General features: G+C 49.0%; 1 non-coding gene across 1 annotated transcript; it reads left to right on the top strand.

Annotated features, from left to right (window-relative positions):
- Positions 1 to 3,680: 3,680 nt before the first annotated feature.
- Positions 3,681 to 3,755, top strand: Trnat-ggu (transfer RNA threonine (anticodon GGU)). Its single transcript has one exon. It is a non-coding gene; the product is annotated as a tRNA-Thr (tRNA).
- The last annotated feature ends 8,711 nt before the right edge of the window (positions 3,756 to 12,466 follow it).

Consider the following 12,466-nt stretch of genomic DNA (forward strand, 5'->3'; position numbering starts at 1 on the left):
GAATAGCGCAGTTTGGTCGTGCATGTGGCGTAGCTCAGTTGGTAGAGCGTTCGCTTCTCATGTGAAAGGTGCAGGGTTCAAGCTGCGGCGCCTCCATTTTTTGAGGTCAGTGCATGGTAAGTGTTGGTCGCGGCGAACCTAAAGGCACGCAAGATGTTGCAAAGCCAGCGTCACAGACTGATATGATGTATACTGACGTAAGGAGAGCAAGATGTAAGTGTGGGGACCAGCTGTTATCGAGGTGTCATCGAGTGCAGATCTGTCTTAGGTATCACGGCTTAACCTCATTGAAGTCTAGAGGGTGGACAACACGTTCTTCTTAGTCAGAGCGGTGTCCGAACTCTATTTTCAACGTTATACGTGCCACTTTCATTGTGGCCAACTACGATTCGATACAGAATGCCCGAAACCTGAATGACACCCTAACGGATACATAGAGAGAAGTGTTTGTCTGCTGAATAATGGGAGTGCAAGGGTCTGTGTCGTCTATATGGCTGTATGTAGCACCATCAGTCTTCGGGGGGGCGGGCGTAGCTCAGATGGTAGAGCGCTCGCTTAGTATGCGAGAGGTGCTGGGATCAATACTCAGTGCCTCCAGAATTTTTAACACACCTACATGCGCACCTTGCCATGCAAGTGGAATAATTCTCAGCCTGCAGATGTGTCTAGGAAGATACAAGCGAATGATTAGCATCCACAATTGGCAAGCGTGCTGTTATTAGTGCGCGGGGAGCACCCTCCTCCCACGCCTACACTTTATTTAGAAACAGTACAAGTGTTCCCGTAAGATTCTCAAGCCTATGTCGGAAAGATCTGCCTTGCGCCGAGTTCACGTAAATCCCACTGCACATTCCTATTCTTTGCGTGCAGTCGGCTGCTACTGGTGTTGCTAGTTGTGACTGCTGATAACAGATGCCGTAGCAATCAATTCGTGGAGTGAGTTGTATGTTTTGCGATAGTCTGTCTCTGACCAGCAAGCACAGGTGACATAGGTGCGAACACAGGAAGCTAGCAGACCCTCGCTGCCTGCAGACACCGAGCAGCCACACTAGGAGGGCGGCCTAAGCCGTAGGCGAAATGTGCTCATTCGCTTTGGCGCGACGTCGAACTATAAATAATGCTGTCACTAGCGTGAGCGTCGTGGATAGACGGAAAAGTCAACTGCGTGGGTGAGTGCCAAGTTTGGGGAGCGTTTTGTAGTATGCGCAGTGCAATGGAGACGCGGAAACTTGTTGTGGCTCAGTGTTTTGCAGTTGGACGACAAGATTGGTACACAGTAGTAAAGAGCGAGGCACTGAGTTGGCATGAATAATGGAGTGCACAATGGGGCTCGAGATGTGTTTGTTACCTCAGGTGCTGTATGATTGTCGACAAGGAGTGAAAACGGAGCAATTTGTAACGGCTCTTTCAATTTAAGACTTTAAAAACAGACGGAATTTGCATTTGTAATACCAGAGCATCGAAACTACTTGGAACTTTTGTGTATATGAACGTGTCCGCGCCTTTGTACTCTGCTCCCTTCACCGCTACAAACCAACCAACCATCGTGTCCATGTGCATCAGAGTCGCAAAGAATGGGGAATAGCGCTGTTTGGTCGTGCATGTGGCGTAGCTCAGTTGGTAGATCGTTCGCTTCGCATGTGAAAGGTGCAAGGTTCAAGCCACGGCGCCTCCATTTTTTGTGGTCAGTGCATGGTAAGTGTTGGTCGCGGCGAACCTAAAGGCACGCAAGATGTTGCAAAGCCAGCGTCACAGACTGATATGATGTAAACTGATGTAAGGAGAGCAAGATGTAAGTGTGGGGACCGGCTGTTATCGAGGTGTCAGCGAGTGCAGATCTGTCTTAGGTATCACGGCTTAACCTCATTGAAGTCTAGAGGGTGGACAACACGTTCGTCTTACTCAGAGCGGTGTCCGAACTCTATTTTCAACGTTATACGTGCCACTTTCATTGTGGCCAACTACGATTCGATACAGAATGCACGAAACCTGAAAGACACCCTAACGGATACATAGAGAGTAGTGTTTGTCTGCTGAATAATGGGAGTGCAAGGGTCTGTGTCGTCTATATGGCTGTATGTAGCAACATTAGCCTCCGGGGGGGCGGGCGTAGCTCAGATGGTAGAGCGCTCGCTTAGTATGCGAGAGGTACTGGGATCAATACCCAGTGCCTCCAGAATTTTTAACACACCTACATGCGCACCTTGCCATGCAAGTGGAATAATTCTCAGCCTGCAGATGTGTCTAGGAAGATACAAGCGAATGATTAGCATCCACAATTGGCAAGCGTGCTGTTATTAGTGCGCGGGGAGCACCCTCCTCCCACGCCTACACTTTATTTAGAAACAGTACAAGTGTTCCCGTAAGATTCTCAAGCCTATGTCGGAAAGATCTGCCTTGCGCCGAGTTCACGTAAATCCCACTGCACATTCCTATTCTTTGCGTGCAGTCGGCTGCTACTGGTGTTGCTAGTTGTGACTGCTGATAACAGATGCCGTAGCAATCAATTCATGGAGTGAGTTGTATGTTTTGCGATAGTCTGTCTCTGACCAGCAAGCACAGGTGACATAGGTGCGAACACAGGAAGCTAGCAGACCCTCGCTGCCTGCAGACACCGAGCAGCCACACTAGGAGGGCGGCCTAAGCCGTAGGCGAAATGTGCTCATTCGCTTTGGCGCGACGTCGAACTATAAATAATGCTGTCACTAGCGTGAGCGTCGTGGAAAGTCGGAAAAGCCGGCTGCGTGGGTGAGTGCCAAGTTTGGGGAGCGTTTTGTAGTATGCGCCGTGCAATGGAGACGCGGAAACTTGTTGTGGCCCATTGTTTTGCAGTTGGACGACAAGATTAGTACACAGTAGTAAAGAGCGAGGCACTGAGTTGGCATGAATAATGGAGTGCACAATGGGGCTCGAGATGTGTTTGTTACCTCAGGTGCTGTATGATTGTCGACAAGGAGTGAAAACGGAGCAATTTGTGACGGCTCTTTCAATTTAACACGTTAAAAACAGACGGAATTTGCATTTGTAATACCAGAGCATCGAAACTACTTGGAACTTTTGTGTATATGAACGTGTCCGCGCCTTTGTACTCTGCTCCCTTCACCGCTACAAACCAACCAACCATCGTGTCCGTGCGCATCAGAGTCGCAAAGAATGGGGAATAGCGCAGTTTGGTCGTGCATGTGGCGTAGCTCATTTGGTAGAGCGTTCGCTTCTCATGTGAAAGCTGCAGGGTTGAAGCCGCGGCGCCTCCATTTTTTGTGGTCAGTGCATGGTAAGTGTTGGTCGCGGCGAACCTAAAGGCACGCAAGATGTTGCAAAGCCAGCGTCACAGACAGATATGATGTATACTGACGTAAGGAGAGCAAGATGTAAGTGTGGGGACCGGCTGTTATCGAGGTGTCATCGAGTGCAGATCTGTCTTAGGTATCACGGCTTAACCTCATTGAAGTCTAGAGGGTGGACAACACGTTCGTCTTACTCAGAGCGGTGTCCGAACTCTATTTTCGACGTTATACGTGCCACTTTCATTGTGGCCAACTACGATTCGATACAGAATGCACGAAACCTGAAAGACACCCTAACGGATACATAGAGAGTAGTGTTTGTCTGCTGAATAATGGGAGTGCAAGGGTCTGTGTCGTCTATATGGCTGTATGTAGCACCATTAGTCTTTGGGGGGACGGGCGTAGCTCAGATGGTAGAGCGCTCGCTTGGTATGCGAGAGGTACTGGGATCAATACCCAGTGCCTCCAGAATTTTTAACACACCTACATGCGCACCTTGCCATGCAAGTGGAATAATTCTCAGCCTGCAGATGTGTCTAGGAAGATACAAGCGAATGATTAGCATCCACAATTGGCAAGCGTGCTGTTATTAGTGCGCGGGAAGAACCCTAATCCCACGCCTACACTTAATTTAGAAACAGTACAAGTGTTCCCTTAAGATTCTCAAGCCTATGTCGGAAAGATCTGCCTTGCGCCGAGTTCACGTAAATCCCACTGCACATTCCTATTCTTTGCGTGCAGTCGGCTGCTACTGGTGTTGCTAGTTGTGACTGCTGATAACAGATGCCGTAGTAATCAATTCATGGAGTGAGTTGTATGTTTTGCGATAGTCTGTCTCTGACAAGCAAGCACAGGTGACATAGGTGCGAACACAGGAAGCTAGCAGACCCTCGCTGCCTGCAGACCCCGAGCAGCCACACTAGGAGGGCGGCCTAAGCCGTAGGCGAAATGTGCTCATTCGCTTTGGCGCGACGTCGAACTATAAATAATGCTGTCACTAGCGTGAGCGTCGTGGAAAGTCGGAAAAGTCGGCTGCGTGGGTGAGTGCCAAGTTTGGGGAGCGTTTTGTAGTATGCGCAGTGCAATGGAGACGCGGAAACTTGTTGTGGCCCAGTGTTTTGCAGTTGGACGACAAGATTGGTACACAGTAGTAAAGAGCGAGGCACTGAGTTGGCATGAATAATGGAGTGCACAATGGGGCTCGAGATGTGTTTGTTACCTCAGGTGCTGTATGATTGTGGACAAGGAGTGAAAACGGAGCAATTTGTGACGGCTCTTTCAATTTAAGACGTTAAAAGCAGACGGAATTTGCATTTGTAATACCAGAGCATCGAAACTACTTGGAACTTTTGTGTATATGAACGTGTCCGCGCCTTTGTACTCTGCTCCCTTCACCGCTACAAACCAACCAACCATCGTGTCCGTGCGCATCAGAGTCGCAAAGAATGGGGAATAGCGCAGTTTGGTCGCGCATGTGGCGTAGCTAAGTAGGTGGAGCGTTCGCTTCGCATGTGAGAGGTGCAGGGTTCAAGCTGAGGCGCTTCCATTTTTTGTGGTCAGTGCATGGTAAGTGTTGGTCGCGGCGAACCTAAAGGCACGCAAGATGTTGCAAAGCCAGCGTCACAGACTGATATGATGTATACTGACGTAAGGAGACCAAGATGTAAGTGTGGGGACCGGCTGTTATCGAGGTGTCATCGAGTGCAGATCTGTCTTAGGTATCACGGCTTAACCTCATTGAAGTCTAGAGGGTGGACAACACGTTCGTCTTACCCAGAGCGGTGTCCGAACTCTATTTTCAACGTTATACGTGCCACTTTCATTGTGGCCAACTACGATTCGATACAGAATGCACGAAACCTGAAAGACACCCTAACAGATACATAGAGAGTAGTGTTTGTCTGCTGAATAATGGGAGTGCAAGGGTCTGTGTCGTCTATATGGCTGTATGTAGCACCATTAGCCTTCGGGGGGGCGGACGTAGCTCAGATGGTAGAGCGCTCGCTTAGTATGCGAGAGGTACTGGGATCAATACCCAGTGCCTCCATAATTTTTAACACTCCTACATGCGCACCTTGCCATGTAAGTGGAATAATTCTCAGCCTGCAGATGTGTCTAGGAAGATACAAGCGAAGGATTAGCATCCACCATTGGCAAGCGTGCTGTTATTAGTGGGCGGGAAGCACCCTCCTCCCACGCCTACACTTTATTTAGAAACAGTACAAGTGTTCCCGTAAGATTCTCAAGCCTATGTCGGAAAGATCTGTCTTGCGCCGAGTTCACGTACATCCCACTGCACATTCCTATTCTTTGCGTGCAGTCGGCTGCTACTGGTGTTGCTAGTTGTGACTGCTGATAACAGATGCCGTAGCAATCAATTCATGGAGTGAGTTGTATGTTTTGCGATAGTCTGTCTCTGACAAGCAAGCACAGGTGACATAGGTGCGAACACAGGAAGCTAGCAGACCCTCGCTGCCTGCAGACACCGAGCAGCCACACTAGGAGGGCGGCCTAAGCCGTAGGCGAAATGTGCTCATTCGCTTTGGCGCGACGTCGAACTATAAATAATGCTGTCACTAGCGTGAGCGTCGTGGAAAGTCGGAAAAGTCGGCTGCGTGGGTGAGTGCCAAGTTTGGGGAGCGTTTTGTAGTATGCGCAGTGCAATGGAGATGCGGAAACTTTTTGTGGCCCAGTGTTTGCAGTTGGACGACAAGATTAGTACACAGTAGTAAAGAGCGAGGCACTGAGTTGGCATGAATAATGGAGTGCACAATGGGGCTCGAGATGTGTTTGTTACCTCAGGTGCTGTACCATTGTCGACAAGGAGTGAAAAAGGAGCAATTTGTGACGGCTCTTTCAATTTAAGACGTTAAAAACAGACGGAATTTGCATTTGTAATACCAGAGCATCGAAACTACTTGGAACTTTTGTGTATATGAACGTGTCCGCGCCTTTGTACTCTTCTCCCTTCACCGCTACAAACCAACCAACCATCGTGTCCGTGCGCATCAGAGTCGCAAAGAATGGGGAATAGCGCAGTTTGGTCGTGCATGTGGCGTAGGTAAGTTGGTAGAGCGTTCGCTTCGCATGAGAAAGGTGCAGGGTTCAACCAGCGGCGCCTCCATTTTTTGTGGTCAGTGCATGGTAAGTGTTGGTCGCGGCGAACCTAAAGGCACGCAAGATGTTGCAAAGCCAGCGTCACACACTGATATGATGTATACTGACGTAAGGAGAGCAAGATGTAAGTGTGGGGACCGGCTGTTATCGAGGTGTCATCGAGTGCAGATCTGTCTTAGGTATCACGGCTTAACCTCATTGAAGTCTAGAGGGTGGACAACACGTTCGTCTTACTCAGAGCGGTGTCCGAACTCTATTTTCAACGTTATACGTGCCACTTTCATTGTGGCCAACTACGATTCGATACAGAATGCACGAAACCTGAAAGACACCCTAACGGATACATAGAGAGTAGTGTTTGTCTGCTGAATAATGGGAGTGCAAGGGTCTGTGTCGTCTATATAGCTTTATGTAGCACCATTAGTCTTCGGAGGGGCGGGCGTGCGTAGCTCAGATGGTAGAGCGCTCGCTTAGTATGCGAGAGGTACTGGGATCAATACCCAGTGCCTAAAGAATTTTTAACACACCTACATGCGCACCTTGCCATGCAAGTGGAATAATTCTCAGCCTGCAGATGTGTCTAGGAAGATACAAGCGAATGATTAGCATCCACAATTGGCAAGCGTGCTGTTATTAGTGCGCGGGAAGCACCCTCCTCCCACGCCTACACTTTATTTAGAAACAGTACAAGTGTTCCCGTAAGATTCTCAAGCCTATGTCGGAAAGATCTGCCTTGCGCCGAGTTCACGTAAATCCCACTGCACATTCCTATTCTTTGCGTGCAGTCGGCTGCTACTGGTGTTGCTAGTTGTGACTGCTGATAACAGATGCCGTAGCAATCAATTCATGGAGTGAGTTGTATGTTTTGCGATAGTCTGTCTCTGACAAGCAAGCACAGGTGACATAGGTGCGAACACAGGAAGCTTGCAGACCCTCGCTGCCTGCAGACACCGAGCAGCCACACTAGGAGGGCGGCCTAAGCCGTAGGCGAAATGTGCTCATTCGCTTTGGCGCGACGTCGAACTATAAATAATGTTGTCATTAGCGTGAGCGTTGCGTGAGCGTCGTGGAAAGTCGTAAAAGTCGGCTGCGTGGGTTAGTGCCAAGTTGGGGGAGCGTTTTGTAGTATGTGCAGTGCAATGGAGACGCGGAAACTTGTTGTGGCCCAGTGTTTTGCAGTTGGACGACAAGATTAGTACACAGTAGTAAAGAGCGAGGCACTGAGTTGGCATGAATAATGGAGTGCACAATGGGGCTCGAGATGTGTTTGTTACCTCAGGTGCTGTATGATTGTCCACAAGGAGTGAAAACGGAGCAATTTGTGACGGCTCTTTCAATTTAAGACGTTAAAAACAGACGGAATTTGCATTTGTAATACCAGAGCATCGAAACTACTTGGAACTTTTGTGCATATGAACGTGTCCGCGCCTTTGTACTCTGCTCCCTTCACCGCTACAAACCAACCAACCATCGTGTCAGTGCGCATCAGAGTCGCAAAGAATGGGGAATAGCGCAGTTTGGTCGTGCCTGCGGCGTAGCTCAGTTGGTAGAGCGTTCGCTTCACATGTGAAAGGTGCAGGGTTCAAGCTGCGGCGCCTCCATTTTTTGTGGTCAGTGCATGGTAAGTGTTGGTCGCGGCGAACCTAAAGGCACGCAAGATGTTGCAAAGCCAGCGTCACAGACTGATATGATGTATACTGACGTAAGGAGAGCAAGATGTAAGTGTGGGGACCGGCTGTTATCGAGGTGTCATCGAGTGCAGATCTGTCTTAGGTATCACGGCTTAACCTCATTGAAGTCTAGGGGGTTGACAACACGTTCGTCTTACTCAGAGCGGTGTCCGATCTCTATTTTCGACGTTATACGTGCCACTTTCATTGTGGCCAACTACGATTCGATACAGAATGCACGAAACCTGAATGACACCCTAACGGATACATAGAGAGTAGTGTTTGTCTGCTGAATAATGGGAGTGCAAGGTTCTGTGTCGTCTATATGGCTGTATGTAGCACCATTAGTCTTCGGGGGGGGGGCGGGCGTACCTCAGATGGTAGAGCGCTCCCTTAGTATGCGAGAGGTACTGGGAACAATACCCAGTGCCTCCAGAATTTTTAACACACCTACATGCGCACCTTGCCATGCAAGTAGAATAATTCTCAGCCTGCAGATGTGTCTAGGAAGATACAAGCGAATGATTAGCATCCACAATTGGCAAGCGTGCTGTTATTAGTGCGCGGGAAGCACCCTCCTCCCACGCCTACACTTTATTTAGAAACAGTACAAGTGTTCCCGTAAGATTCTCAAGCCTATTTCGGAAAGATCTGCCTTGCGCCGAGTTCACGTAAATCCCACTGCACATTCCTATTCTTTGCGTGCAGTTGGCTGCTACTGGTGTTGCTAGTTGTGACTGCTGATAACAGATGCCGTAGCAATCAATTCATGGAGTGAGTTGTATGTTTTGCGATAGTCTGTCTCTGACAAGCTAGCACAGGTGACATAGGTGCGAACACAGGAAGCTAGCAGACCCTCGCTGCCTGCAGACACCGAGCAGCCACACTAGGAGGGCGGCCTAAGCCGTAGGCGAAATGTGCTCATTCGCTTTGGCGCGACGTCGAACTATAAATAATGCTGTCACTAGCGTGAGCGTCGTGGAAAGTCGGATAAGTCGGCTGCGTGGGTGAGTGCCAAGTTTGGGGAGCGTTTTGTAGTATGCGCAGTGCAATGGAGACGCGGAAACTTGTTGTGGCCCAGTGTTTTGCAGTTGGACGACAAGATTAGTACACAGTAGTAAAGAGCGAGGCACTGAGTTGGCATGAATAATGGAGTGCACAATGGGACTCGAGATGTGTTTGTTACCTCAGGTGCTGTATGATTGTCGACAAGGAGTGAAAACGGAGCAATTTGTGACGGCTCTTTCAATTTAAGACGTTAAAAACAGTCGGAATTTGCATTTGTAATACCAGAGCATCGAAACTACTTGGAACTTTTGTGTATATGAATGTGTCCGCGCCTTTGTACTCTGCTCCCTTCACCGCTACAAACCAACCAACCATCGTGTCCGTGCGTATCAGAGTCGCAAAGAATGGGGAATAGCGCAGTTTGGTCATTCATGTGGCGTAGCTAAGTAGGTAGAGCGTTCGCTTCGCATGAGAAAGGTGCAGGGTTCAAGCAGCGGCGCCTCCATTTTTTGTGGTCAGTGCATGGTAAGTGTTGGTCGCGGCGAACCTAAAGGCACGCAAGATGTTGCAAAGCCAGCGTCACAGCCTGATATGATGTATACTGACGTAAGGAGAGCAAGATGTAAGTGTGGGGACCGGCTGTTATCGAGGTGTCATCGAGTGCAGATCTGTCTTAGGTATCACGGCTTAACCTCATTGAAGTGTAGAGTGTGGACAACACGTTCGTCTTACTCTATTTTCAACGTTATACGTGCCACTTTCATTGTGGCCAACTACGATTCGATACAGAATGCACGAAACCTGAAAGACACCCTAACGGATACATAGAGAGTAGTGTTTGTCTGCTGAATAATGGGAGTGCAAGGGTCTGTGTCGTCTATATGGCACCATTAGTCTACGGGGGGCGGGCGTAGCTCAGATGGTAGAGCCCTCGCTTAGTATGCGAGAGGTACTAGGATCAATACCCAGTGCCTCCAGAATTTTTAACACACCTACATGCGCACCTTGCCATGCAAGTGGAATAATTCTCAGCCTGCAGATGTGTCTAGGAAGATACAAGCGAATGATTAGCATCCACAATTGGCAAGCGTGCTGTTATTAGTGCACGGGAAGCACCCTCCTCCCACGCCTACACTTTATTTAGAAACAGTACAAGTGTTCCCGTAAGATTCTCAAGCCTATTTCGGAAAGATCTGCCTTGCGCCGAGTTCACGTAAATCCCACTGCACATTCCTATTCTTTGCGTGCAGTCGGCTGCTACTGGTGTTGCTAGTTGTGCTTGCTGATAACAGATGCCGTAGCAATCAATTCATGGAGTGAGTTGTATGTTTTGCGATAGTCTGTCTCTGACAAGCAAGCACAGGTGACATAGGTGCGAACACAGGAAGCTAGCAGACCCTCGCTGCCTGCAGACACCGAGCAGCCACACTAGGAGGGCGGCCTAAGCCGTAGGCGAAATGTGCTCATTCGCTTTGGCGCGACGTCGAAATATAAATAATGCTGTCACTAGCGTGAGCGTTGCGTGAGCGTCGTGGAAAGTCGGAAAAGTCGGCTGCGTGGGTGAGGGCCAAGTTTGGGGAGCGTTTTGTAGTATGCGCAGTGCAATGGAGACGCGGAAACTTGTTGTGGCTCAGTGTTTTGCAGTTGGACGACAAGATTAGTACACAGTAGTAAAGAGCGAGGCACTGAGTTGGCATGAATAATAGAGTGCACAATGGGGCTCGAGATGTGTTTGTTACCTCAGGTGCTGTATGATTGTCGACAAGGAGTGAAAACGGAGCAATTTGTGACGGCTCTTTCAATTTAAGACGTTAAAAACAGACGGAATTTGCATTTGTAATACCAGAGCATCGAAACTATTTGGAACTTTTGTGTATATGAACGTGTCCGCGCCTTTGTACTCTGCTCCCTTCGCGGCTACAAACTAACCAACTATCGTGTCCTTGCGCATCAGAGTCACAAAGAAGGGGGAATAGCGCAGTTTGGTCGTGCATGTGGCGTAGCTCAGTTGGTAGAGCGTTCGCTTCGCATGTGAAAGGTGCAGGGTTCAAGCCGCGGCGCCTCCATTTTTTTGTGGTCAGTGCATGGTAAGTGTTGGTCGCGGCGAAAATAAAGGCACGCAAGATGTTGCAAAGCCAGCGTCACAGACTGATATGATGTATACTGACGTAAGGAGAGCAAGATGTAAGTGTGGGGACCGGCTGTTATCGAGGTGTCATCGAGTGCAGATCTGTCTTAGGTATCACGGCTTAACCTCATTGAAGTCTAGGGGGTGGACAACACGTTCGTCTTACTCAGAGCGGTGTCCGATCTCTATTTTCGACGTTATACGTGCCACTTTCATTGTGGCCAACTACGATTCGATACAGAATGCACAAAACCTGAATGACACCCTAACGGATACATAGAGAGTAGTGTTTGTCTGCTGAATAATGGGAGTGCAAGGGTCTGTGTCGTCTATATGGCACCATTGGTCTACGGGGGGCGGGCGTAGCTCAGATGGTAGAGCGCTCGCTTAGTATGCGAGAGGTACTAGGATCAATACCCAGTGCCTCCAGAATTTTTAACACACCTACATGCGCACCTTGCCATGCAAGTGGAATAATTCTCAGCCTGCAGATGTGTCTAGGAAGATACAAGCGAATGATTAGCATCCACAATTGGCAAGCGTGCTGTTATTAGTGCACGGGAAGCACCCTCCTCCCACGCCTACACTTTATTTAGAAACAGTACAAGTGTTCCCGTAAGATTCTCAAGCCTATTTCGGAAAGATCTGCCTTGCGCCGAGTTCACGTAAATCCCACTGCACATTCCTATTCTTTGCGTGCAGTCGGCTGCTACTGGTGTTGCTAGTTGTGCTTGCTGATAACAGATGCCGTAGCAATCAATTCATGGAGTGAGTTGTATGTTTAGCGATACTCTGTCTCTGACAAGCAAGCACAGGTGACATAGGTGCGAACACAGGAAGCTAGCAGACCCTCGCTGCCTGCAGACACCGAGCAGCCACACTAGGAGGGCGGCCTAAGCCGTAGGCGAAATGTGCTCATTCGCTTTGGCGCGACGTCGAACTATAAATATTGCTGTCACTAGCGTGAGCGTCGTGGAAAGTCGGAAAAGTCGGCTGCGTGGGTGAGTGCCAAGTTTGGGGAGCGTATTGTAGTATGCGCAGTGCAATGGAGACGCGGAAACTTGTTGTGGCCCAGTGTTTTGCAGTTGGACGACAAGATTAGTACACAGTAGTAAAGAGCGAGGCACTGAGTTGGCAAGAATAATGGAGTACACAATGGGGCTCGAGATGTGTTTGTTACCTCAGGTGCTGTATGATTGTCGACAAGGAGTGAAAACGGAGCAATTTGTGACGGCTCTTTCAATTTAAGACGTTAA

Source organism: Schistocerca gregaria, chromosome 3 (genome assembly GCF_023897955.1).
Source record: "Schistocerca gregaria isolate iqSchGreg1 chromosome 3, iqSchGreg1.2, whole genome shotgun sequence".
NCBI lineage: Eukaryota > Metazoa > Arthropoda > Insecta > Orthoptera > Acrididae > Schistocerca > Schistocerca gregaria.